We start from the raw sequence: 19,482 nt of genomic DNA on the forward strand, positions 1-19,482 counted from the left end.
AAAAAAAGGCGGGGTGCACTGAGCTTTCTTTGCCTCGGGTACTTACAATCCACTGCTGATTACACATTCAGCTTCTCTGCCCGGAGCGAAGCGAAAGAGGAAGCAGATTGGAGCAAAGCACCCGCGGCTCTGAGCAGCCAAGCGTCCGGGAGCCAAGCATCTCTTTTTCGATCTCTTTGTTCTTCCTGCTGCTTGACAAAGTGGTCCACTACAGATTAACGGTGAAAGGAGCTCTAACAGACTGTGTGAAATCTCTATTAAAGCCGCTGTTCTGAGCACCACGCTCAGCACTTCAGCAACCCCTGTACGCAGTGGCCATCTTCCCCCCTCTCCGCATATTCTTGATTGTTTCCTTTGCTGTAAAGAAGCTTTTAAGTTTGAATACATCCTACTTGTGATTTCTTGATTTTACTTCTTGCATTTAGGAGTCTTGTTAAGGAAGTCAGTTTAGAAACTGACGTGGTGGAGATTTGGAACTACATTTACTTCTATTAGGCACAGAGTCTCTGTTCTCAAGCCTAAATCCTTGATCCACTTTGAGTTGAGTTTTGTGCAGGGTGAGAGATTTGGGCACAACTATATTTTGCTGCATATGAATTTCCAGTTTTCCCAGCACCATTTTGAAGAGGCTATCTTTTCTCCAATGTGTATTTTTGGCATCTTTGTCTAATATGAGATAACAGTATTTATGTGGGTTTAACTTTTTGTCTTCAATCTGTTCCATTGGTCTACCTGTCTTTTTGGTGCCAACACCATGCTGCTCTATAAGGTCTGGTATTTTGATGGCTCTAGCTTTATTTTTATTGCTAAGGATTGCTTTGGCTATTCTGGGTATCTTAGTTTTCCAAATGAATTTAATGACAGATTTTTATATTTAATTGAAGAATGCCATTGGAATTTTAATGGTAATTGCATTAAATCTGTATAGAGCAATTGAGAGTATGGCCATTTTGTTCAATGTTACTTCTGCTTCCCATGAACATGGGAGATCTTTACATCTTCTAAGGTGTTCTTCAATTTTTTTCTTTAATGTTCTGTAGTTTTCATTGTAGAGGTATTTCATCTTTATTTGTTAGATTGATTCCCAAATATTTTAATTTTTTAGGCCATTTGAATGGGGTATTTTTTCTAATTTCTTTCAGTGGATTCACCACTGATGTATAGGAAAGCAATTGATTTGTGTGTGTTAATTTTATTTTCAGATTAATTTGCTTCATTCATCTATTAGTTCTAAAAGTTTTCTGGTGGAATTTTTTGGGGTTTTCTAAATATGGGTCATGTCTTCAGCAAATAGGGATTGTTTGAATTCTTCCTTTCCTATTTGTATCTATTTAATTTCTTTATTTTGTCTTATTGCCCTGGCTAGAATTTTAAGGACAATGTTGAAGATCAGTGGTGAAAGAGTGCATTCTTGTCTTGTTCCAGTTCTTTGAGGAAATGCTTTCTGTTTTTCCCCATTTAGAATAATGTTGGTTTTGGATTTAACACATATAACTTTTACAATGTTGGGGTATGTTCCTACTATCCCTAATTTGTCTAGTGTTTTGAACATGAAACCATGCTGTATTTTGTTAAGTGATTTTTCTACATCTGTTGAGATGATCATATAATTTTTGTCTTTAAGTCTATCAATGTGTTGAATTATGTTTATTAATTTCTGTATGTTGAATGAAACTTGCATCCCTGGGATGAAACCTGTTTCATCATGGTGCACTATTTTTAATATTTTTGTATGAGATTTCCCAGAATTTTAATGAGAATTTTTGTATCTATGTTCATCAGAGATATTGGTCTGAAGTTTTCTTTCCTTGATGTGTCTTTGTCTTGTTTTGGTATCAAGGTAATATTAGCTTCATAGAATGAGTTTGGAAGGGTTTCTTTTTTCATTTCATTGAAAAGGTCTATTGGTATGGATTGTATTTGATCATAATTTGAGGTCTATTGGTATGGATTGTATTTGATCATAATTTGAGGTCTATTGGTATGGATTGTATTCTTGACTGATATACATTTTCTTTCAAGGTCTTGTAGAATTTGGCTGAGAATCAATCTGATCCTGAGCTTTTCTTGGTTGGTAGGCTTTTCATGGTGACTTCTATTTCAGTGCTTGAAATTGATCTGTTCATGTCTTCCTGATTCACTTTGGTTAGGTTCATATGTCTCTAGAAATTTATCAGTGTCTTCAAGACTCTATTTTTTTTAAAAAAATTAAGTATAAATTTTCAAATAGTTTCTGATTATCATCTGTATTTCAGAGATATTTCATTTTTCATCACAAACTTTTAGTAATTTCTGCTTTCTCTCTCTCTTTGTCTTAGTGGCTAAGGATTTATAAATTTTATTGATTTTTTTTTAAAGAACCAAATTTTTTGTCAACTTTTTGAATTATTTATTTTGTTTCCATTTTATTGATTTCAGCTCTAATTTTAATTTTTTTCCCCTGTCTTTTATTGTATTTGGTGTTGATTTGCTCTTCTTTTGCTAGGGCTTTGAGATGTAATGTTAGATTATTTATTTGTTGACTTTGTATTCTTTTAGTGAATGAGCTCAATGCAATGAACTTTCCTCTTAACACTGTCTTTATAGTGTCCCAGAGATTTTGATATGTTGTGACACTATTTTAATTTCCCCTATGTATTTTTTTTTGTTTCATCCCTGATTTCTTCTGCTATAAATTGGTCATTCAGTAGTGTATTATTTAATCTCCTGGTGTTAGAGTAGCTTCTATTTTTTATTTTATCATTGATTTCTAATTTTATTTTATTATGATCTAATAGAATGCAAGACATTATCTCTATTTTTTGTATTTTCTAAGAGTTGTTTTGTGGCATAAGATATGGTCTATTTTAGAGAAAGATTAATGTGCTGCTGAGAAGAAAGTGTCTTTGAACATTGAGGTATGAAATACTCTATATATGTATTTAAAGTCTAAATTTTTGATTGTAATATTTAGTTCTATAGTTTCTTTAGTTTTTTGTTTGGAGGATTTATCCAGTATTGACAGAGATATGTTATACTCACCTAGTATTATTGTATTGTGATCAATTTGTTTCTTGAAATTGAGAAGAATTTATTTCATGTACATAGATGCTCCATTGTTTGGGGCATACATATTTACAATTGCTATGTCTTGCATATGTATCATTCCCTTAAGCAGTATGAAATGTCCTTCTTTGTGTCTTAAGATTAGCTTTTGCTTGAAGTCCACTTTATTTTATATGAGAACAGAAATCCCTGCTAGTTTACATGATCCATATGAGTGATATAGTTTTTCCTGTCTTTTCTCTTTTAATCTGATAATGTCTTTGCCTATGAGGTGAGCCTCTTGGAGAGGTTATATTGTTGTGTTGTGTTATTTTCATCTAACATGCCAGTCTATGTCTTTTGATTGATGAGTTCTGGCTATTTATGTTCAAAGATATTATTGAGATATGATTTGTATTCCCAATCATTTTGTTTTATTTCTGGTTTTTAATTTAATTTAGTTTATCCTTTGATTGACTATTCCTTTAGTGTGGTTTCACCCTTTGATGGTTTTCACGTATATTTTTTATTTCTTCTTCCTGGAATATTTTGCTGAATGTGTTCTGAGTGCAGGCTTTCTACTTGTAAATTATTTTAAATTTTGTTTATCATGGAATGTTTTGATTTTATTTTCAAATATGAAGATTAATTTTGCTGGGTATTGTATTCTTGGCTGACATCCATTTTCTTTGAAGGTTTGATATATATTATTCCAAGACCTCTGAGATTTGAGTGTCTGGAGTGAGAAATTAGCTGAGATGCAAATTGGTTTTCCTATAAATGTAAACTGACATTTATTTCCAGAAGCCTTAACAATTCTATCCTTATTCTGTATGTTAGGCATTTGAAAGAATGAAAGCAAGGAAGAAAGAGAAAGAATGAGCAACAGAAATGAAAAATACATTTCATTTTTCTCATCATTTCCTGACTCATAAATTTGGGAAGGGCTCTTGGCAGTTGCCTCTTGGGATCTGTCATAAGGTTACACTTGAATGCCATGTGGAACTGAGATCATTTGAATGCTTGACCCATTTGGAAATCCAGGATAGTTCATTCACATGGCTGGTAGCTTGAAGTTCAATTGGGGCTGTTGACAGAACCACCTGCAAATGTTCTCTCCCACATGATAGTCTCTATACAGTGGATATGCCATAAATCAAACATCCTAAAGAGAAGGAGGCATGACGTTTTAAGCTAGGTTCCTAAGTCAAGCTTTGTTGGCTTCACCACATTCTATTGCTTATAGACAACCCACCAGGGTCAGCCCAGATTAAAGGTAAGGAGGAATGGATTCCACTGGTCAATGAATAGAGCATCACAGATTTTGTGGATTTTTTTTAAAGCTATATGTATATTGAATATCTGACTTTGTGTATTTTCTAAGTTATATTTTTAACACTATCATAGTAGCCTTAATTACCTAAGACTTATAGATTACATAGGAATGTTAGGTTCTCTCACCATGTCTCTCAAATCCCTGTTTATAGTTTCTATCCTTTCTGTGCTTTATTCTATATTTTTTCTATGTTTTTGAACTTTGCAATTTCTATTCTGTGATAATCTAATATTGTTGACTCATCTTTGGGTTCTTATTTTTAGCTCTTGACTTTTTAACTCTCAAATTTTTATTAGATTTTTGTGATCATTTCTCTGCTAAGATGCACATCATGCCATTTAATAGACCATTTAATCATGATTATATAAATTTCCTATAAAGAAACACCAATACTAATATATGAAAATATTTCCCATTTTTTTCTTATTTTTCCTCTTTGTTCTCTATTAAATTCTATGTCATGTGGTATTTTGGATCAACATTGTTTTGAGAAACTATAAAAAACCTTCAGAGAGGATTTTATTTTGCCTCTTCTGGGTACTTTATTTAAGGTAGATCATGTTACACAAAAACAACTGAAGTTTTAAGAAACTGGGCACCATCCCTGTGACAAAAATTCTTTCAGTTGACAAATATGATACAACTTTCCTGGTTGTTTAACATGATTCCTCCTTTTTGGTCCAACCTAAATTATATTTGTGTATGACCAAATCAGTCTGTCAAACATGATTAGATTTTCAGTCTCAGCTTCTAACTTTAAATGAGCAAATGCCTTCAGGAAAAATAGATGATCCCAATTTTTACTATTCTCTTTACTGGACTCCTAAAAGCTAGCTGTCCCTGGAGCTCTGCAGTGCTCTCAAGAGGAACTAACATATTCCACTTTTCTAAAGTCACTCTGAGTGCTTGACATAAAGCACAAAAGTGTCATAGTCAGAAACAGAAATCTCCATTAGGAGAACAGTTCTGAAGATGAAATTACTGATTTTGTCCTATAGCTGTCAGATGCCATCACTAGATTATTATGTACCTTAATTAAGTTTCCTGCGCTCTACTCCCAGGTGTAGGTAGCCAGATCCAGCTGCTGCCCCAGTGCAATAACTCCTGGTCTGACCCAGCAGGCTCTGTAGACACAGAAGGGCACACTCTCAACTGCTCAGGTGAGCAAGGCCCTCAGCACAAGAGCCTTCCCATTTCCTGTGCAAATGCCCACTGACATGATCCTGTCTCTCCACAGACAGAAGACAGCTCCGCCTGCTGGATGGGGGCAGTCGCTGTGCAGGGAGAGTGGAGATCCTGCAGCAGGGCTCTTGGGGCTCCATCTGTGATGACAGCTGGGACCTGAGTGATGCCCATGTGGTGTGCAGACAGCTGGGCTGTGGAGTGGCCCTGGAGGCCACCATCTCTGCTCACTTTGGAGAGGGATCAGGGCCCATCTGGCTGGATGAGCTGAATTGTACAGGAGAGGAGACTCATGTGTGGCAGTGCCCTTCCCAGGGCTGGGGGCAGCACAACTGCAGACATAAGGAAGACACTGGGGTCATCTGCTCAGGTCTGTGGTTCACACTGGGTATAGGTGGGAGAAAGTGAGGAGGTTGTGCAGGATGGTATCTGAGCTTTAGGGCAGAGGAGGGGAAATTGGTCTCAGTGTGGATGGGGAGGATGCTCACCCCACAGTGCCTGTCCCTCTAGCAGAAAACATGAGGTGCTTCCATTTTCTGCTGCAGCAGCTGAGCTTCTGCTCCTTCCTTCTCATCCCTGCCTCCTGACATTCATTCTCTTCAGTGTCTACTTGACTGTAGACCTCATGCTTCAGTTACTGTGTGTGCAAAATCCTAAGACCCCACTGTATTAGTTTCCCATTGCTGTTATAATAAATTGCCAGAGTTAATGGCTTAAGACAACATGAGTTTAAGTTTGACCCCAGTTTACCTGAGATATAAACAAGGTGTCAGTGAGCTACATTCAGCTGAGGCTCTGGGAAGACTCATTTCCTTACCTTTTCCAGCATCTAAAAGTTACCTGTATTTCCCTTCCTTATTCAAGTCAACCACCTTTTATACTTCTGACTATTTTTCATCTTTACATCTCTTTTTGACCAGGGTCAGAAACCATTATCTGCTTGTAAGAATACAGATCTAAGTATGTGGTTAGATTGAGCTCATATGGTTAATCCAGGATAATCTAAAATAATTTCATCATTAAAAAATCCTCATATTGATCTTGTTTGCAGGCACTCTTTACCTCACAAGATAATCTATTCACAAGCTCCAGGATCAGGAACTGACATAGCTGGGACTTCACTATTCTGCCACCTCACTGTTCATACCCCCTTTCCCAAGGTCTGTCATATTTAGTCAAGTAGCTTTTCCTCCCTCCCTTCAAGAGCCCCACTTCAGTTTTCCTGACTGTTCATTTTCCACTACACCACTGTCATAGAAATAGAAAGAGACATACAAGTTATCAAAACAGGTAAAAGGATAAAAGTTTCGTCTTTCCACCTGGTGGGCATTTCATCAGAAAAGTTAGCAATGAGCACTCACTAACTAGGGATAGCACTAAGTGTTAAATACTCACTGTGCCCTGTTTTCCTCCTCTTGGTTTCAGAGTTCCTGGCCCTCCGGTTGGTGAGCGAGGACCAGGAGTGTGCTGGGTGGCTGGAGGTTTTCTACAACAACACCTGGGGCAGTGTCTGCCACAGCCCCATGGAAGCTGTGACCTTGTCCGTGATCTGCAGACAGCTTGGCTGTGGGAACAGTGGGATTCTCAACTCTTCTGTTCCTCTCAGAGAAGGTTCTAGGCCTCGTTGGGTGGATGGAATCCAGTGTAGGAAAATGGACACCTCTCTCTGGCAGTGTCCTTCTGTCCCCTGGAAACGGAGATCTTGCTCTGTAAAGGAGGAAGCTTATATCATGTGTTCAGGTGATTTATTCCCTATTCCTGTGTCCTCACTCTGTAAGTTGTTAGAGAAATTTCATACGTTCAAACCAGAAGAATGAGTTCAAATAAGTCTATGAGGCACAAGTTTGAATAATTTTAGCCTCAATTTACAATCTTGTTTTGATGACAGAATTAAGTAAACCTGTTATTACATTTATGTGAAAAATGCCATGGATATTAAATTGAGCATGTAGAAGCATGAACTTACCCTCTAAAAAATGTCTAAGCAGATGGCTAGTGCAGTCTTAGGCTATAATAATTACTCTGTATTTCCATAATAGAGTGAGAAATTTGACCTCACTTATATAAATCACTTGCTATGTCCTGTCATAGTTTTAGTTTTTTTTTTTTTTCACATGTAATGCAAGTTAAACCACTCAGCAATCTGTTCATAGGTATTATGGTGATCATTCAATCCAGATGTGGAAATTAACATTAGGAGTAAGCACTTCATTCAACCCATACACTCAAGAGAGTGAGGGACAACTTGGGGTAATCAGTACTAGTGGGTTATCTTTGAGATCATGGTCTTTTACTCTGAAATCCATCAACATCAGTCAGACAAACTATAAGCTCAGATTGTTGATGATGAGTAATTGAGTGAATTACATCCAAAAACTTAATATGAGGCATGAGGAGGAAAGACAAGAATAACATACTCTCTGTGTCCTCATGAAGTTTACCCTCTAGCATGAGGATACACACTAGCCATAAATGTGTGTCATGAAGAAGTGGAAGGTGCTATGGAAATGGGTAATTTGAGGAAAAGAGAAATCATATTTAGGTTGAGACCAATGAAGGAAGTAGATGTCAAATGAAGAAAGTAATAAGACCTTTTGTTCAGTGTAAATACTGAAGTGTGAAAAGTCTGGTGACCTTGAGGGACTGATAAAATCCCATCATGAGCAGAGTAAGAAGAAGCTGGAGAGAGTGATGCCTGATTAACTGGATGGGTAAGAAGAGTTCAGATCCTTTCCAAGGCATGGTCCCAATACCAATTTTGTTGAAAAGCTGTTTGTTAATCTTTTCCTCTGCCACATTATGGGGAATTACTGTGAGATGAGGGTCCTAGTCGCCCCTTATTTTCTTCTTGAATTCATCTCCTCACAGTCTTGTGGTCTTGTTTGATACTATCTCCTCTGAGTCTTTATCCATATGCTACTGCAAATGAACCACTCCGTCTGCCTCCCAGAAAACATTCTATGGGGTTTGTTGGAAATTGGAGGCTATTGTCTTCCAATTTCATAAGACCTATAATGTGTGCTTCAGTTTTATATTTTGATAAAAACCTGGCTGTCCTCTGAAAATAATATCATTTGAGGGTCTGTTCTTCTCTTTCAAAAGGATATTTCTGGGCCAAATCTTAGAATAAAAATATTCCTGTTTTCCTTTGTCATTTTCCACAATTTCTTTTCTTTTCTCTCCATGTCCATCTACTTGAAATTTGCCCATTAGATGGCACCAGCTACCACTTCAATTGGTGTCACTCTCCAACCTGGTCACACCCTCTCATCCAGGAAAGCTGCAGTACCAGGCTCACCAGGCTCCTCTGTCTTCTGTTCTTGGTGCTGCCAGAATCCTTGAATACAACTGAGATAACACCCTGGCCTCTTTATTCCTGACTTTCTCCCTTAAAAGCTCCACTTACATCCCATCTCCCTGTATGGCCACACTATTGTCCATCACTAACTGTCCAGCTTGAGATCTTTTTTGTATTGTTCCTTCTCTGACAGTTGCTTCTTCTGCTTATGGGACTATCATGATGCTCCTTTTCCAGATATTTCATCCTCATGCAGATTCCAAGTGTTTTCCCTTATCAGGTTTTCATTTTTCCACTCTCCTCATGATTGCAGATGTTCTTCTTACCCTGATTAGACAACATGACGCTGCATTATAATCCTCCCCCTTCAAGTACACTCAATTCCCTCCTCTCTTCTTTATCAATGAGAAGAATGGTTGAGTCAACTACCTAACTCTCCACTGCCTGCACTGGACTAGGCAAGGACTGATGAATCATGGACAAGTACTATATCTTGTTAAAATGTGAAATTACCCTGCTAGTCTCTTTGAATTTGTGATCCAATCTCTGATGAATCCTCCACACTGGCCCCATATTGTAGTGTGCTTCTCTCACATGTGCTCTTGCCCTCTCTCTAACATGACATTTTACAAATTTCCTGATCTCTCCCTCATTTCTATTTAAACTACATCATACACATAAATGATGATATTCCCTCAAACTTCACTGGAAATTGAAACTCTCAGCTGTCTATCTTTTTTTTTTATTTTCTAATTTATTGATTATTATTCTGTCTTAGAGTCTTGCGACTTTTTTTCTTCAATATCTAAATTTTAGACTCTGTATTCTTCCTTAGCTCTTTCCCATCCCTTTTCTCATTGGGGTCCATGGCCTTAGATGATATTATTCCACCCACAGCTCCCAATATAAACCTCCATTCCTGATCTCTGCCCTTAAATTCATTTCATTGCTAATGGATACTCTCGTTTGCAAATATAATGGACAGCTCAAATTTAGTTTTCAAAATAGAGTGTTTTATTCCACCCCTTTAAGCCCTGCCTCTAACTTTTTCTCCCTGTTTTATTCCCTTCCCAGTTAATGCCACTGTTATTACCCAGTTACTTATTCTCAGTCTACATTCACGTCTTAATGTCTTCATTTTACTCTCTCTCCAATTCCAATGTAATAGCAAGTTCTATGCCTCTACCAGCAAATACGTCTTAAATCTTTCTTCTCCAACTTTCCCACTCTCTTCTTAGTTCAGGAAAGATCATTTGCAGCTTGGACTCTTCCAACAGTCTTCAGTGGTCTTTGACTTGTATAACATATTGTCTATTTAATGCCAGGAATATACTCATTCAACTTGATTAATGTGTGCTGTTTCACAAGTGAGCTGCCTTTAGAAGTGACACTGGCACATTTCTTTGTGGCACCCAAATGCAGAAACAACTGGGAACCATGTCTCAGGAGTCTGTAATTAGTCTAATTAGCAGAAATGCCAAGGAAGATGTAGTCAGCTTATTGTTCTTGGACTTTGAAGGACTTTCCATGGAAGAGGGAGGAGAGTGTGAGCCACTCCTGATGTCAGGGCTATGACTCTCAGGTACAGATTTCTACTTGTTGGGTTTGGGTTCACTCTAAGTTTAAGTAACACTAATGAACCTCTCCATGTGAGGACCCCCAGGGAATGAGTAATGCTGTCTGTCTGGGCAAAGAGCACTGGAGGTATGAAGACATGGCCATCTCACCTCCTCTTAAGCTGTCCCATCTTTTTTTTTTATTTTTCCACAGAATCAGCCACATGCTTGACACTAGGAGATTTATGTTCTTCTCTCTAGTTTGTTTTTGCTGTAGAGTTAAACAATATCTTTTTTATTATACTGAATTACTAAAACCTTAATTACTCATTGAAATCAACGAAGACATATAAAAAGATAAAAGGTACATTAGTGACATTGCATAACCCTTGTCTATTCATAATTCCCTGATGTGAATAGGATTAATGGGCTGGTAATTACTATTTTTCTAAATCCTCCATTTTCATGGAATCCTATCAAAACTCATATAGTGATAAAAGCATTTATCTTATGATTTCTTTTTATTTGGTTTTACAATATTGGGATTATATCATACTTACTATTGTTACATCAGCTTTTCTTAAGAATTATTATGCATATTCCTCAAGTGGAACTCACACTTTTGTAAAATAACTCCATAATGTTTCATTCTTAAGCGACTAGTATTCCAGTTTGCATAAAATTTTGCTATTAATATATAATTCTTTTATATTTTTCCCTTCTACAAACAATATTGTAATATATATCCTTACACATGTAACACTGCATATTAGTAGGTTTGTTACTACAAGGTGACTGTCAATGGTTGTAAGATCACATAACATCTATTTAAAAAATATTTTCATACTTTACAGGAGGAACTGTTTTTAATTGGCATTTCATCTCTTGATAGAAAACAACAGCATTTTTTTTATAACTTGACCATTCAACTAAATTCAAAAAAACATACAGAACCTCAAAAATCAAAAAAGGAACAAAGCCCACAAACCTCTGCTAGGAACTGCCTGAAATCCAGGAAGAATGCAATGATAAATGATGGTAAATGTTTCAAAAGCAATTTCTTACTCTTTTCCCTTTCCTACTTTTCCACACCTTATTTTTTTCTTTTCCCTGTAGAGGCTGAGGGATAATAAATTATAAGAATATGTATTTATAATGTTTTTCCCTACAATAGACTCCGCATATTGAAATAGTGAGACATCCAATCCTGAAAGCGAGCAGCCACCAAAGAGAGGTCCTGTGATCATTTCTAGAGATGTTCTCTGCATAGGGTAGGAGGTTGACAGAATAATGGGGATAATGTATACCCATGAAGGTGTTTTAGGACAAGTGCCTTGTATGTTTTCTCTGTATTGTTTTTTTCATTTTCATGTATTATTTATTTTGCTTTACTTGGCTCTATGATACATCTATGTCCTTTCATGTATTAATTATCTTTACTGTATTATATTTTTATGCAAATGTTTCTATCTTACCAGCTAACTCTTGTGTACTTATTAACTTTTCTCTAAATTCTACTTGTTTTATTTATGTAAAAATACATTTAATTTATTTAAAAGAATACTTTCAATTAAGTTGAATGAATACTTTCAATATGTTTATACTTTTTCATTAACAATATGAGAGATATTGAGTACAAATCACTTTTGGGATTATGTAGTATTTATGTTTTACATGTCTACTATTTATTACCACAAATCATTAATATTAACTTACATTTATTTTATTACCTTTTTGATTAGCAAAAATTCAAAAAAAATTTTTTCCAGCAGATTTTACTCATCTATTCATTCAATCAGTAAATATTTATCAAGCCCACTGTTCATAACATTCATAGAAAGTCACCTGTACATACTTCTAATGAATGCATTCAACATGCCAGGCACAATCCTGTTTGTAGGAACAGAGGAAATGAAGCAAGGTCACCTTTCTAGTGGAGTTTTTTCTGGGTTATGTATGTCTACGTGTGTTTTAATGTACACACATGAACATGTTAGTATTTTTTCATGTAGTGGGCACAGTAAGAACAAGTAAACTTAAAAATAATTTCAGCTGCTGATAGGGATATGCTCTAGGGGATGTCTCAGTAACTCATCCTGTTAGACTATTTCTGAAGCACCTTATCTCCACCTGTCACCCAAACTGAGCCCAGGACTTTAGAGAGCCTTGTCTTGGGGCAGGATCACCTCAGTTGCCCCTGAACCTGTGCTTCCCCCACTGTCTGCTCCTGCAGGAAACAGACCCAAGAGCTGTCCAGCCACTGCACCCTGCACAGGTACCTCATCCCCTCCCACCTTCCCCATGGCTTCCAGGGGCTCCTTTCCTCCCACCAGGGCAATAAGAGGAGGTGCTGCTGCCTTTTCAGACAAAGAGAAGCTCCGACTCAGGGGAGGAGACAGTGAGTGCTCAGGGCGAGTGGAGGTTTGGCATGAAGGCGCCTGGGGCACTGTGTGTGATGACTCCTGGAGCCTGGCAGAGGCTGAGGTGGTGTGTCAGCAGCTGGGCTGTGGCTCTGGCCTGGAAGCCCCAGGGAAGGCTGCATTTGGCCCTGGAAATGGAAGCATCTGGCTGGATGAGGTGCAGTGCAGGGGCAGGGAGCCCTCCCTGTGGGCCTGTGCTACAGCACCCTGGGGACAGAGTGACTGCAAGCATGAGGAGGATGCTGGTGTGAGGTGCTCTGGTGAGTATCAGGACCAGGTGAGGGAGCCAGGGTTGAAGGAGTGTGTTTGCATCCAAAGGGCTTCCCTTGTTGCCCTGCTGCCCTGAGCCCTGGATCTGGAAGGCTGTACCCAATCTCCTGGCATCTTAGAGACAACCATGTCAGTGGTGGTGGTTGGGATTGAGCAACATTCCCAGACCCACACAGTACAATAATTCCATTTCTTTCTCTTCTCCCCAGGTGAAAGGACAACAACTCACCCCACCCAGAGAAGTAAGTGGTTCTTTTGCCGTGACCCAGGTAATGGAGGAGATAGGCAGATTTTCAGTGTTCTGTGCATTGAAAATTTAGATTTTTCAGTCTACACAGTTCTGGTCATATTACAGTAGGCCTGATGATCAGGTGTTAGAAGAAGCTATTATTTGTGTTAAGCTGTAGCAGAGAGCTCCAAAGCCATATCCACATTTACTTTATAGAAATCTCTTAAAATCAGACTCAGAAGATATTTGACACATCCCAGAGCAGGATCTAGGTTGGTAATCCTGGGATTCAGGCAGATCTATGATGACTGAGCTAGGGACTTCATGGTCCTGAGGACTCAAGTGATGACCAGGATAATTGGGTTCTCCTGAGCTTATGGTCCTCTCTAAAGACTCATGACTCTTTTTCTTCTTCAGGCACCAGTTCAGCCTCACCCCTGTCCCTGGCATCTTCTCCTTACCTGGGATCCTCTGAATGATCCTGGGAGCCCTCCTATTTTTGGTTCTCATCATCCTGGGAACTCAGCTGCTCAGAAGGAGAGCACAGCTCCAAGGTGGGGATAGGGAATGCTGTAACATGAAAGTATGCAGGGATAATATTGGACCAATTGTGGTTTTTCTTTAAACTATGCATTTTTGTCTTGTTCCAATTATATGAACATCTGCCTTATCTACCATGGACTTGGAGACTTAAAAGACATGAATTCATTTTGGGTTAAAAAGTGGAGCCCTCAAATATGATGGCTTCCCATGTGTACAGTGCTAGTGGGAACTGATTATAAGATCCAGGAGTGGCATGGTAATCTAGTTCTATCCCAGTAGATCACAAGGCTAAAGAAAAGGACCCTGGAAGCCTAGAGGAATGTCTCCTAGAGTGTGCATTGGAGAAGATTTTGTCTAGGGGAAAGATTTCCAAGACTAATGTCTGAACTCAATCTGCTTTCCATAGCCTTATCCACTTTTGAAGACACTGTTGATGAGGTCCTGTACCAGGAGATCGATTACCCAATAAACCCAGAGAAAGAGAGCCTGCTGAACAGCCCAGGTGTGTCCATAGCCTCCTTTCTTTGCATGAGTTCACCATCAGTGTAGGAATCATCAGTAAGCAAAGTCCATATGACTAACACAACATTCATATGGCAAATTTGGTAGCTCTCTATTACTGAAATAAATTGCCTGAGACAATCAAATTATAAAGAAGAAAGTTTTATTTTCCTTCCCACTTTCAGATGTTTTACTCCATGATAATATGGCTTGGTTGCTTTAGGCCTGTGCAAGGCACCATATCATGCTGGGAATATGTGGTGGAGCAAAGATGCTCATCTCACAATGACCAGAAAATTAAGAGAGAGAGGAAGAGATTGGCATCCTATAATCCTTTCAAGAGCATGCACTCAACAACTTAATTCCTCCCACTAGTTCTCACACCTTAAAGGTTCTACGTTTTCCAATATCACCAACCGGAGGACCAACCATTTAGAACAAGATCTTTTAGGAATATTCCTTGACCACTAAAACAATGATCAGCATCCTTCTAGGGAAGGAGCTCTAAACACTCTCTCTACAAGTATGAAGCTTCAAAATTTCTTCTGAACCATGACACTGACCTCCTCCTGTGTTTGTCTATGATGTTTTCTCCCTACTAGGAACCATGTTTGATGATGGCTCAGCAACTAAGCTACCCTATTACATAGGGGACAATGAGGAGGATGGAGACCCTGAATCTGTCCCAGGTAGTAAAGACAAGTCTTTCCTTGGATGGTGGGGATGCGGAGGAGGTTATCATCTGAAAAGAATTTTCTGTGATTAAGATGTGAAGGATCTCTTCCTTCAGGTTCACAACTACTTTTTCTCTCCACCCAAATCTGTCATCTCAGAAAGGGAAAGATGAGATTCTAATCTGTTGGTTTCCATAGATACTTCCATATGGTCACAGACATACCTCAAATATATCATTATAAAATCCAAGGCCATAAACTGAAAAACAACATTTGAACCTTATCATCTCACAAATTCCAAGGTGAAAGAGAACATATGGATTTGACCTGAAATATAAGGATATATAAACTATTTTGTGGTTTATGTGAATACTAAGACAAAAAAAAAAGACATTCATAATTCCTAGAACACAAGGAGTTTGTGGTGCCTGTACTTATCAATCACTGGGAGAGCTTCTCTACAAAGAACATAAGAAAAGAGAGCATCCTGCACCTTCCCAAGTGGTAAAAGTGGAGAGTTCCAAGGATGAGGCATGTCCAGGAGTGCTCTGTTAAGAACGAATCTTAGCAGAGCACTAGAGGAGGTGGAAAATCATGCCTCCTGTGATTCAAATAGGTAGAATAGCCTATCTGTGGAAGAGAGAGAGCCAGTCTTCTCTCCTGGACGGCACTGTGTCTCCGTTGCCTCAGAGGCCATATGAACATCCTGGGTTCTCCTTAATCCTGATGAAATCACTCTCAGTCACCGATATATACATATTTTTTTCAACCCTCCACCATATGCCTGAAACAAGTGCCTCAAACTTATAGCATAATTTTTATTGAATTTTTTGGCATGGCTTTTTAGTAAAATATTATTGAACTTTATACATTGAAATATTTCGATGATTTACATGATCTAAGAATATGGAGATCAAATGTATGCCTTTGGGACAGCCTTGAAATATGGTATCTATATTTCTCAGCTATTAGAATCGCTGCATTAGAAGAGACTGAAGACATCACATAGACTAACAAATATCTTGCTCTTCCTCCTTCTTCTCTGTTTTCAGAACCTCAAGGACAGCATGCAGTTGCCACAAGCAGTGGTTATGATGAAGTTGAAGAGGTACCTGTTCCTGAAATTCCTTCTTCCTTTGGAATGAAAGACAAGAACTTTTTCCCAGAAGATGAAGGTGGTGTCAGGTGTTCTCAGACAGGTGAATGGATAGCTATCTCTCCAATGATCTTGCATTATTATCATGAGAAAGATGAATTTGGACATATAAATGACCAGTTTTCCTGTCTAAGTAGCCTTGTAAACCAAGATGATGTCATATCTTCCCTTTTTCTGTTTATTGAAGCTGTTTTATTTCTTCTGAAAGGAGATACATATCGTGTCCTCTGTTTGCACACCCTGCTCATGTCTGTATGAGATGCAGAGACTTTGTGGCTTTGTTCCGATTTTCACACAGCAAACCAAGACCTCTGTCTGAACAACAAGCATGGTAGTCTTTAAACTTGTGAAAAGTAATTTGGAGAGCATTTTAGTGTTTTTATTAGTGCATTATAATTATTCATAATAGTGCCATTAATTTTGACATATTCATAAGTACAAATAGCATAATTTGCTCCATTTAAATATCTAGTGCTTCTCCATTTCCCTCCTCCTTCCCCTGATTACCTTCCCCTAATCAACAGGTCTGCCTTCTGTGTATTTATTTTTCTGTAGTGCGAACATTACATTCATACATAAACATAGAATTCTTTATGTTATATTCAAGCACACAGAGAGTAAAATATGGAGAATTTCATTTCAGAGTTTCTCCCCATTTCTCCTCCTCATGCCTCCCTTCAACCCCCTTCTAATCCACTGTTATTACTTCTATTTTCATAATCTCTCTCTTTTTATTCCTTACTTCTATGTAGCTTCTGCATATGAGAGAAAAGTTTTAACATTTATCGTGAGTCTTATTTCACTTAGCATGATTTTCTCCATTCCATACATTTACCAGCAAATGATATAATTTAATTTTATCTTTATGACGGTATAGAACTCTATATGTGTATGTGGGTATTGTGTGTGTATGTGTACATATATGTATAGTTTTTTAATCCATTCATTTATAGAGAGACACATAGGCTGGTTCCATAACTTGATCACTATAAACTAAGCTATTATAAGCACTAATATACCTGCATCACTGTTTTATGCTTATTTCAGCTCTTTTGATGCATAGCAATAAATGGAATAGCAGGGTCATATGGTAGTTGCATTCCTACTCTTTTAAGGAATCTTCATACAGCTTTTCAAAGAAGTTATACTACTTTGCCCTCTCACCAAGAATGTATGAGTGTTTCCTAATTCACACATCCTCACTAATATTTATTATTTACTTTTTAAATTTTTATCAGTTCATTAACTTCTGCATAGAGTAGTGTTCATTTTGAACTATTTATACATACACAGATAAAGTTTTCTCAATTTTAATGCCCCTTCTTCTGCTCCCCTTCCTCTACTTATTTCCTTTCTGTTAATTTATAGCTTTTTAATAAATCAAATATATATGTATATATATCTCACCATGGTATATTTATGTATAACATAATTTGATTGATTTCATTCCACAGTTCCTCCTTTTTCTTATCCTTTCTCCCTTCACATCAACCCCTTACTCTATTCCACTGATATCTCTTTTTCTTTTATTAGTTATTTTCATTTTAGAATTCCACCCCCTTTCTCTCCTTTATGCCTTATTTTGCTCCAACTTCTGCATATAAGAGAGGAAATTCAATTTTTGACTTTCTGAGTTTGGTATATTTCCCTTAGTATGATGTTCTCCAATTCCAGCCATTTACATGCAAAATCTTCTTTATGGCTGAGTAGAATTCTATTGTGCATATTCACCACATTCCCTATATCCATTCTTCAGTGGACAGGAACCCAGGCTGTTTCCATAACTTAGCTATTGTAAATTGTGCTTCCATCAACACGGATACGCCAATATTACTCCAGTATGCTTATTTTACTTCTTTGGATAAAACCAAGGGGTGAGAAAGTCATGAAGTTATTTCAGTCCTAATCTTTTGAGAACTCTTTATACTGTTTTCCAAAGTGGTTGTAATAATTTGTAGTGCCACCAAAAATGAATGAGTACTTTTCCCCACATCCACACCAGCATTTATTATTATGTATTTTTTGATGATTTTCATTCTAATAGAGGCCAGATGATATAAAAATGTAGTTTTGATCTGCATTTCCTTGATTGGTATAGATGTTAAGTAGCTTTTCATATATTTCTTGGTCATTTGTATACTTTTTTGAGAAATACCTGTTTAGTTTTATTGCTAATTTATTAATTAGATTAATTGCTTTTTAGGTATTAATGTTTTGAAATATTTGTATATTCTGGATTTTAATCTTCTGTCAAAAGAATAGCTGGCAAATTTTTTCTTCCATTTTATAGGTGCTCTATTCATTCTCTTGTTTCCTTTGCTGTGCAGAAATATTTTAATTTGATACCATCCCACTTGCTGATTCTTAGTTTTATTTCTTGAGCCTTAGGGGTCTTGATAAGGTTCCTGTGCCAATATGTTGGATTAGTGAGCCTATTTTCTTCTGTAAATCACAAATTTTCTGGTCTAATTATAGGTCTTTCTTTCATTTTACTTAACCTTTATGCAGGATGAGAGATAGGGAACTGGTTTCATTCTTCTACATACAAATATCCAGTTTTCCAAGCACCATTTTTAAAAAAGACTCTTTTTTTCCAATGTCTATTTTTTTTCCTTTGTCAAGTATCAGATGAAAATATCTATTTGGGCTTCTTCTGTGTTTTCCATTCTATGCATTGGTCTTCATGTCTGTTTTGATGCCAGTATTATACTGTTTTTGTTACTACAGCTCTCTTCTTTGATAACTAACCAAAAAAGAGAGAAGACCCAAATCAACAAAATTAGAGATGAGAAAAAGAGATATCATCACAAACATTTCAGAAATCCAAAGGCTCATTAGAAACTATTTTGAAAATTTATAGTACAACTATAAAATCTAGAAGATATTAACCAATTTCTAGGTAGAAATCAAACCAGCAAAATACAGGAAACCTAAATGAACCAATATCAAGCAATGATACTGAAGCAGCAATTAGAAGTCCTCCAACAAAAAGGAGCTCTACCAAATTATTAAGAAAGAAATTTTACCCATTTTTCTTAAATTGTTCCATGAATTAAGAAAGGAGGAAACACTTCCAAATTTATTCTATAAAGCCAGTATTACTCTTTTACCAAAACAAGACAAAGACACATCAAGGAAGGAAAACTACAGACCAATGTCCCTGAATGCAACAGACACAAAAATCTTTAAAAAAAAAATATTGTTAAAACACATTCAAAGACACATTAACAAAATAGTGCACAATGAAAAATTGGGTTTTATGTGAGTGGGATGGAAGGGTAGTTCAACATATG

General features: G+C 37.2%; 1 pseudogene; it reads left to right on the forward strand.

Moving 5' to 3' along the window:
- Positions 1–19,482, forward strand: part of LOC107154861 — a 52,144-nt pseudogene that overhangs the window by 26,237 nt on the left and 6,425 nt on the right.

The sequence above is a fragment of the Marmota marmota genome, unplaced genomic scaffold (assembly GCF_001458135.2).
Source record: "Marmota marmota marmota unplaced genomic scaffold, marMar, whole genome shotgun sequence".
NCBI classification, from domain to species: domain Eukaryota; kingdom Metazoa; phylum Chordata; class Mammalia; order Rodentia; family Sciuridae; genus Marmota; species Marmota marmota.